The sequence below is a fragment of the Berghia stephanieae genome, chromosome 8, assembly GCF_034508935.2.
Source record: "Berghia stephanieae isolate SIO BIC M18660-M18661 chromosome 8, UCSD_Bste_1.3, whole genome shotgun sequence".
Lineage (NCBI taxonomy): Eukaryota > Metazoa > Mollusca > Gastropoda > Nudibranchia > Aeolidiidae > Berghia > Berghia stephanieae.
The window spans coordinates 20,098,762-20,106,261 of NC_088367.1; the positions used below are offsets into that span (position 1 = coordinate 20,098,762).

The 7,500-nt window shown below is 36.4% G+C and overlaps 1 protein-coding gene across 2 annotated transcripts in view; it reads left to right on the top strand.

Annotated features, from left to right (window-relative positions):
• Positions 1–7,500, top strand: part of LOC144978324 (uncharacterized) — a 66,807-nt gene that overhangs the window by 1,796 nt on the left and 57,511 nt on the right. The gene's annotated exons all lie outside the window — the stretch shown is intronic.

Here is a 7,500-nt window from a genome sequence, read left to right on the forward strand (position 1 = left end):
GTGCAATGAAATTTATAGACGGAACGAAACTGATCTCACATGGCTCTCTGTTATTCTTTTAGACAGTCATTTTGGTGATTAGTTCTCAATAAATTATACCTAACAGACCATAAACGCTCAACGTTACACATAGTTTTGTGCCGGCTGGTAAATATGAATATTTTACCGAAACGCATAGCATCAGTTATAAATGAAATAAACAAAATGAAATTCCCTTTATTCATCTCACAGGGGTCTCTTGGGTCTAATCCAAGGGAAGACTGGAATAACCCAGGCGTCAGTCGCAGTGCAGCGCCGCAATTTGAACTAGGGCGAGTTGACTTGCTTAAGGCCACACAGCGCAGCGGCGGGTAATCGAACTCGATACTTTTCGGGTACGAAGCAAAGACCGCTGAGCCACGCTATTATGTTATATTTTATTATTGTGAAAACACTAAAACAAAAACTAAACAATGTACCTAACATACAACTAGAATTAAGAGTATCAAAATGTAAATTTGATTCCTATCACTTGATGAGGGAATAAATGAATGAAACATTGTTTACCACTCCGACAAAAGGTGTAGAAATGCGTTAAATAAATTGCATTATTCAGTATCTGATACTGAATAACCACTTCGTTAAATAAATGCCTGCTCATAGTTTGGTTACTGGCATAAGCTAGAATGGAATTAATTCCACATTATTCCAAAGAAAATCAATTTTTTTAATAAAGACCACTCACACGCAACAATAACTTTAAATAAATTATAAATATAAATATATATAAAGAAAACAACAAACAAACATCGTCCTTCCCCACTAACAACAAAACAAAACGAAACCAAAACAAAGCAAAAATAAAATATATTTTAAAAAAGAGCACACAAAAAAAAAAACAAAAAAAAAAAACCCCAAGATAAACGAACACCCTCTCCCCAAGAATAGAGAACACATAAAAAAAATAAAATAAAACAAAACATAAAATAAAAAAAACCCAAACAAACAGACAAAAAACGCCAAACAAACAAACAAAACAAAAAAAAAACAAAAAACAAAAAAAACAAAAAACAAAAACAAAAACAAAAACAAAAACAAAAGCAAAACAGCGCAGACGTGATAAATGATATGGGTAACTAATGAGATGAGTTTTATTGTTTGCTTTGTTATGGAGCTGTAAATTGGAATCACAACTCATTCCGACACACCGGTATATTATAAGGATCAGCGCCGTCGATAAATCTATCAAGTTTGAAAACTTTGTGCATGGTTGACTTTCCGCATTGATTTTCGTTGATCCGCTCTTAGTAGGATTTTGGGGAGTTATTGAGAGTACTGTATACATGGACATAATATTATGTATCAGCCTCGTTCCCCTCACCGGCCTTAGCCTTTGTTAATTCATGACCTTCCCGTTCGCCTTTGTACACTCGGAACCTGACACTGGCCGAAAATTTACGTCAAAGTAGTACAAGTCAACGCCGAAAGAAAGAGAACTGCTAGTTGTATTCAATAGTGCAACCAATAAAATCATTTTGTTCAGCCAATCACTCACAACTATCGACAACTCACTAGGCGGTGCGCTAACATAAAAATGACGATACATATTTTTGACAGTTTTTTTTTTTTTGTTTGTTTTTGTTTTGGTTAGTGTCTGGTCACAGCCATCGTATATTCATAACGTTACACTGGTCAAAAATTACGTCAAATTACAAGGCAATAACAACCAAAAGATAGCAAATTGTGCGTTATAATCAACGGCTCAACCAGTTGTTTCTCTGAACTCTATTTTTGACAACTAACACTGGCACTGCACTAACCAGATAATGACGTCAAAATACAAGCTCTCGTGTCAGGCCTCGGGTCCAGGCTATTTATTAGTTTACGAAGGCTACGCTTAAGCTCCAACACCACCTCAATCGAGCATTATGTCGGGCAAACCAGGTGTTGAATATCATAATATCGTATGCTTAAAATGTCACTGTCTCACCGTCTCAAAGCGTTGTTATGTTGGGGTGAATGAGGAATTTTCTCGACAGGCGGAATATTATGTGTTGACAAAAAATGAAAGTTAGGTGCCAGTTTCAGGTTTTAGAATTTAAAAAAAAAAGAAAAAAAAGATCATTCGACCCAGAAAAACCCAAGCGATGAACACTATATCATTGTCAATTATTTGAAGTGTATAATGATGATGATGATAATAATGATAATAACAATAATAATAATAATAATAATAATAATAATAATAATAATAATAATAATAATGATAATAATAATAATAATAATCATAATAATAATAATAATAATAATAATAATAATAATAATAATAATAATAATAATAATAATAATAATAATAATAATAATAATAATACTATTAATAATAATATTAATAATGATAATAATAATAATGTTACTGATTCGATACGAAATGTACCGAGTTCGACTCCCCTCTCTCTGGTCTGTGGTGCTGTGTGTGTGGCCTTAAAGTTAAAGCAAGTCACCTCGTCCTATCTCACTTTGATGATGCCTGGGTTATCCCAGTCTTCCATAAGAATAGACCATAAAGACACTTTTTCTAGAGAGGGTGAATAAAGATAGTTTTATTTTGTTATTATTTTATCTATTTTGCTGTAGAGTACTTTCCGCCAGATCCAACAGATCCACTCGCTCAAACACTGCTTGGTGGACAGAAGTTAGGAAAAACCTCGAGGGTACACTTAGCTTACGCAGCGAGTTTTCGACCCATAAAAATTTAAATAGCATAATATCCACTAAAAGTGCGAAAAGCGCTTTACACGGTGTTACACTTAAGTTTAGGACGAGACATGCAGCCTGTTAGACGATAATATTGTATATTGTTATTTTATTTTCCGACAGAGACAGCGCTGTTAACGGTCAGGTACTCATTTTATTCGTACACCTGAGTATGATGCGAGAATGTGAACAAAGAGCCTTTTCCAAGGCGCTCAGAATGGGACTCGAACCCTGGAACTTCAGAACCGAAGGCGAGTGTCATACAAGCCCACATAGTCGGCCATTGTTGTATTGGGTCAATACTATGATTATTAATATGCCCTGATACGATGTGATCATAGCAGTGGTCAGTCAGTCAAACGCATGTGTGCATTGCTATTAATCGACGCCTACAATCGTGACCAACATGGCCAATACATGGCCATTGACGTGGTAATGACCGCTGCGTAAATAAAGGCAAGGTGGGAGCGGTTTTTTTTTTTTTGGGCTCGCCCGTCCAAATCAGACACAGTACACCGTTTCCCACACAAACACACTCAGACACACTCACACATACATACACACACTTAATTAAATAATATTATTATATTATTATTACAAGCACAAAGATACACACTCACGTGATACATACGCACCCACCCTCTCTCAAACGTACCCGTTAACACACACACACTTCTATCACCCCCCTCCCCCCAATATAACAACAACAACAACAAAAAAAAAAACAAACAAAAAAAAAAAAAAAAAAAAAAAAACCAAACAAACAAAAACAAACAAACAAAGAACAAAACAAAACCCAAATAAAAACAATAAATCAAACAAAATAAACCAAAACAATAATAATTTTTAAAAAGACATAGAATTGGGAACAAAAAAAAAAAAAAAAAAAAGATCAACCCAAACAAAACAAAGACAATGAAATAAACATTTAAAAATCACAAAACAAACGCAATCAATTAAAGCGAAGAGAAAAAATAACAAAAGTAAAAGTGTTGTCGTGTTCATTGCTTCTCACCAGGGTGAACATAAAACTATATGCAGGTCTGATAACCGAATGGAGTTATATTATAGGCTTGATTTATCAGTTTTGTAATGGACCATACTTTGCGTTGGTTTGAATGTATTTCAATTACAACAATGAGCCATGCATAACAATTTGGGTTATCAGACCTACAATTAAGTAAAGGCTGTTCTCGCCAAATCATTGTCCCCCCCCCCCTCTCTCTCTCTCTCTCTCTCTCTCTCTCTCTCTCTCTCTCTCGCTCTCTCTCTCCATTGTTTCATCTCATGTCCCATTTCCCCCCCCCCCCCCCCCCCCCCCCCCCCCATCACCATCCCGAACCATCATCACTAGACAAAATGCGATTGACGCCACACAATTTTTAGTTGTCTTCGCCAGTCGGATAGGTAAACGTTGAACTATATAAGTTCAAGGTTACACATAGTTTTGTGTATAACGGACCAACGCGCAAAACTCTGTGTAACCATGAACTTTTATAGTCTGGATAATACAGTTTAGTGAGAATTAAAAAAAAATCAAAAAGAAAATCGAGCTCTTATATAGCGCAATATCCACTAAATGTGCTCAAAGCGCTTTACAATGGGTCCCTGGACAACAGCAACATATAACATGTAGGACGAGATATGACGCCTGTTAGGCGATATTACAATTTTTCGGACAAAGACAACGCTGTTAACGGCCAGGTACTCATTTTACACCTGAGTACGGTGAGAGAATGTGAGTAAAGAGCCTTTTCCAAGGACTAAACTATGCGCCGAGCGCGAGGCTCGAACCCAGGACCTTCCGACCCGAAAGCGAGTGTCATACCACTAGACCACATAGCCGCAATTACTCATAAACGTGGATGGCAAAAAGCAAAACAAAGACCTGAGTGACGTCAACTTCAGACTATCTATAGCCTGACATTGACCAAAAAATTACGTCAAAAGACAAGTCTTTGGCCACAAAAGAAAACACACCGTGAATTGTATTCAATAGTTAGAATGAAGTTGACGTCACTCCGGTCTTTGTTATTTGCCATCCGCTTCTTCCTCTTCTTTCAGTGTATCCCGCAGTTTGCAGGGTTGCCATAATGAATGCCACATCTCTATGCATCTCGGCTCAGCTCATCATCTTCCTCCAAGCCCAGCTGTTTCATATCATCCTTTACCTATCCCACCATCTAGTCTTTGGGCGTCCCTTTTTCCTCTTTCCCGCTATTTGTAAGTCCAATACTTTCCTTCCCACGTACTCACTCTCTCGTCTCTTTACATGTCCGAACCATTTCAATCAATCTACTCTCTTATTTATTGATACTTTCTTCACTTCAATCAACCTTCGTATTCGTTCATTTCTCACTTTATCTTTTCTTGTCAAGCCAAGTGACCATCTCAACATCCTCATTTCTGCCACCTCAACTTCTTTATCTTGTTTCTTTGTTATAGCTGCTGTCTCTAGTCCATATAACATTGCTGGTCTTACAAATGTTGTATATATTCGTTTGTCACACATAACTCCAGTTACCTTCCTCCAATTATTCCAGCCTGCCTGTATCCTCTTCTTAATCTTAACCCCCATCTCATTGCCCCCATCTCCTTGAACAGTTGTTCCTAAGTATTTGAATTGGTTTATTTCTGGCACATCCTCTTCTCCTATCTTTATTGGTGGTTCTGCTCTTTGTTGTCCGATGCACACATGCTCTGCCTTTTGAGTTTTTTGCAGCGTCCATTGCCACCCGGAAGTATATCTGACCAACACACAAACCTAGCTGTAACCCATAGACTTTCACAAAGTAAAAGTCTATTGTGTAACCTTGAACGTTTATAGATAGATCGAAGATGACGTCACTTAGGTCTTTGTTATTGTTTTTTTGCCATCCGCGTTTATGAGTATCTCTCACTGATCTGTATTAACCCGACTATAAACGTTCATGGATACACACAGTTTTGTGTGTTGGTCAGTTATACTTCCGGATGGCAATGTTATGAGCTTCTTAGCCAAGTGCATACTATCTATAGTCTGGTTAATACAGTTTAGTGAAAATTACTCATTGACGCGGATGGCAAAAAAACCTAAAAAAACGACGTCTAACTATAAGTCCTAGAGGATTCTAGTGTCAGGCTTTAAGTTAACGATGGCGACGAGTGGCCACTCTCTTGATAGAGCTACCGGGACTGAACATTATTAAAGCACGGTGGAAAGCTGCATAAATATAAATCTGTCAACTTTTGTGACTGGTTAATTTATGTTTAATATTTCGATAAGAATACACGGTATATTATGGGTATGGCCGATAGACGGGTCTCCGATGATATGGATTATCTTTAGAGTTTTATTTCAAAAGACCGTAAAACACATTTTATCGAAATGAGTTACTGATAGGACTGTTATGTTATGCCGTGTTTGGTATCAGGTGTGGTGGGGGTGAGATTCATCACATTATTTTGTCAATACCTTTGTCATTTTAGTAAGAAAACCTCCAGTTGTTAGTGGATTGCGTGTCTGAATGAAGACTACGCAAGGTAATGTCAATTTCTACATTGACTTCATGGAAACACAAACGGGGCTTTCTGTATATGTGTTAACGGATTCAAGCAACAAACCGTTTTCTAGGTTGCAATCGAAAGAATATCAATCATAAAGATAAAATCAGGAATATTGGCATGAATAAGTCTCTTTACTCTTATGTATCCTATGAACAAAATTAAACAGTTAAACAGTTACTTTAGAAAGAAAGACACGTAATAATAATAATAATAATAATAATAATAATAATAATAATAATAATAATAATAATAATAATAATAATAATAATAATAATAATAATATTGCTGAAAACTTATATAGCGCTATAACTCCGAGACACCAGACTCTAAGCGCTTAAATTACAAATTACTTTGGCTGAAACATACTCATTTACACACACACAAGCACACACACACACACACACATACACACACACGTATTTAAAAGTTTGGCCAGAAAACTCGTCCTTCACATTATATTCATCGATTTAAATGACCCCCGCCTTGGCAAAAACTCTCAAACCTGGGACCTCGCGAGGTTAACTGGTAAAATACATCTTATAATTTTGGGGGTTGTACATAATCAGACCTGCCGATTTGAAAATCTAAAAATTCGAAACCTTTAGGAGAAAAATATTGTAGTCGTAAAAGTTAACTTTAAAAATCAACAATTTACCCTTACAATGATTAAATAACACTTCAAATCCCTACAATTATGTAGTCAGGCATCGACCTTCATTTTCAATAAGTTTTAAAGACATTAAGATACTCATGAAGTTCTGAAATACGATTCAGTAGTCTGATGTCACGCGCCCGGCAACGGCGGCCATCTTGGTTCTAAACAAAGAAAATCATTACTTTTTATTCTTCATGCTAGCTAGAACTTTTCGTTCCCTTTTCGTATGCCTTGTGATCAGAATGTGTAAAAGTCAAAACATGATCAAATTTATGGGGTTATTTTCCTCTGGATACCCTTTATGCTCGCCGGAGAAATATTTCATACGGGCGTCCGCCATTGTTCCGATAGTTTAGAGCCAGTGTTACTAAGTTACCATGCGTCATTAGGAAGGAAGTGACGTTACGACTACTGAATCCTATTGGAGCCAAAATTTCGTAATTCTACGATTTTTCCTTAGCAGTTGTCAGGTCTGTACATAATGTATCATAATGTTATAGTGATAAACGAAATTAAAACTTCTTCGCGTTCGCTAAAAAAAATAATTAAAACCACGAAAACAACTT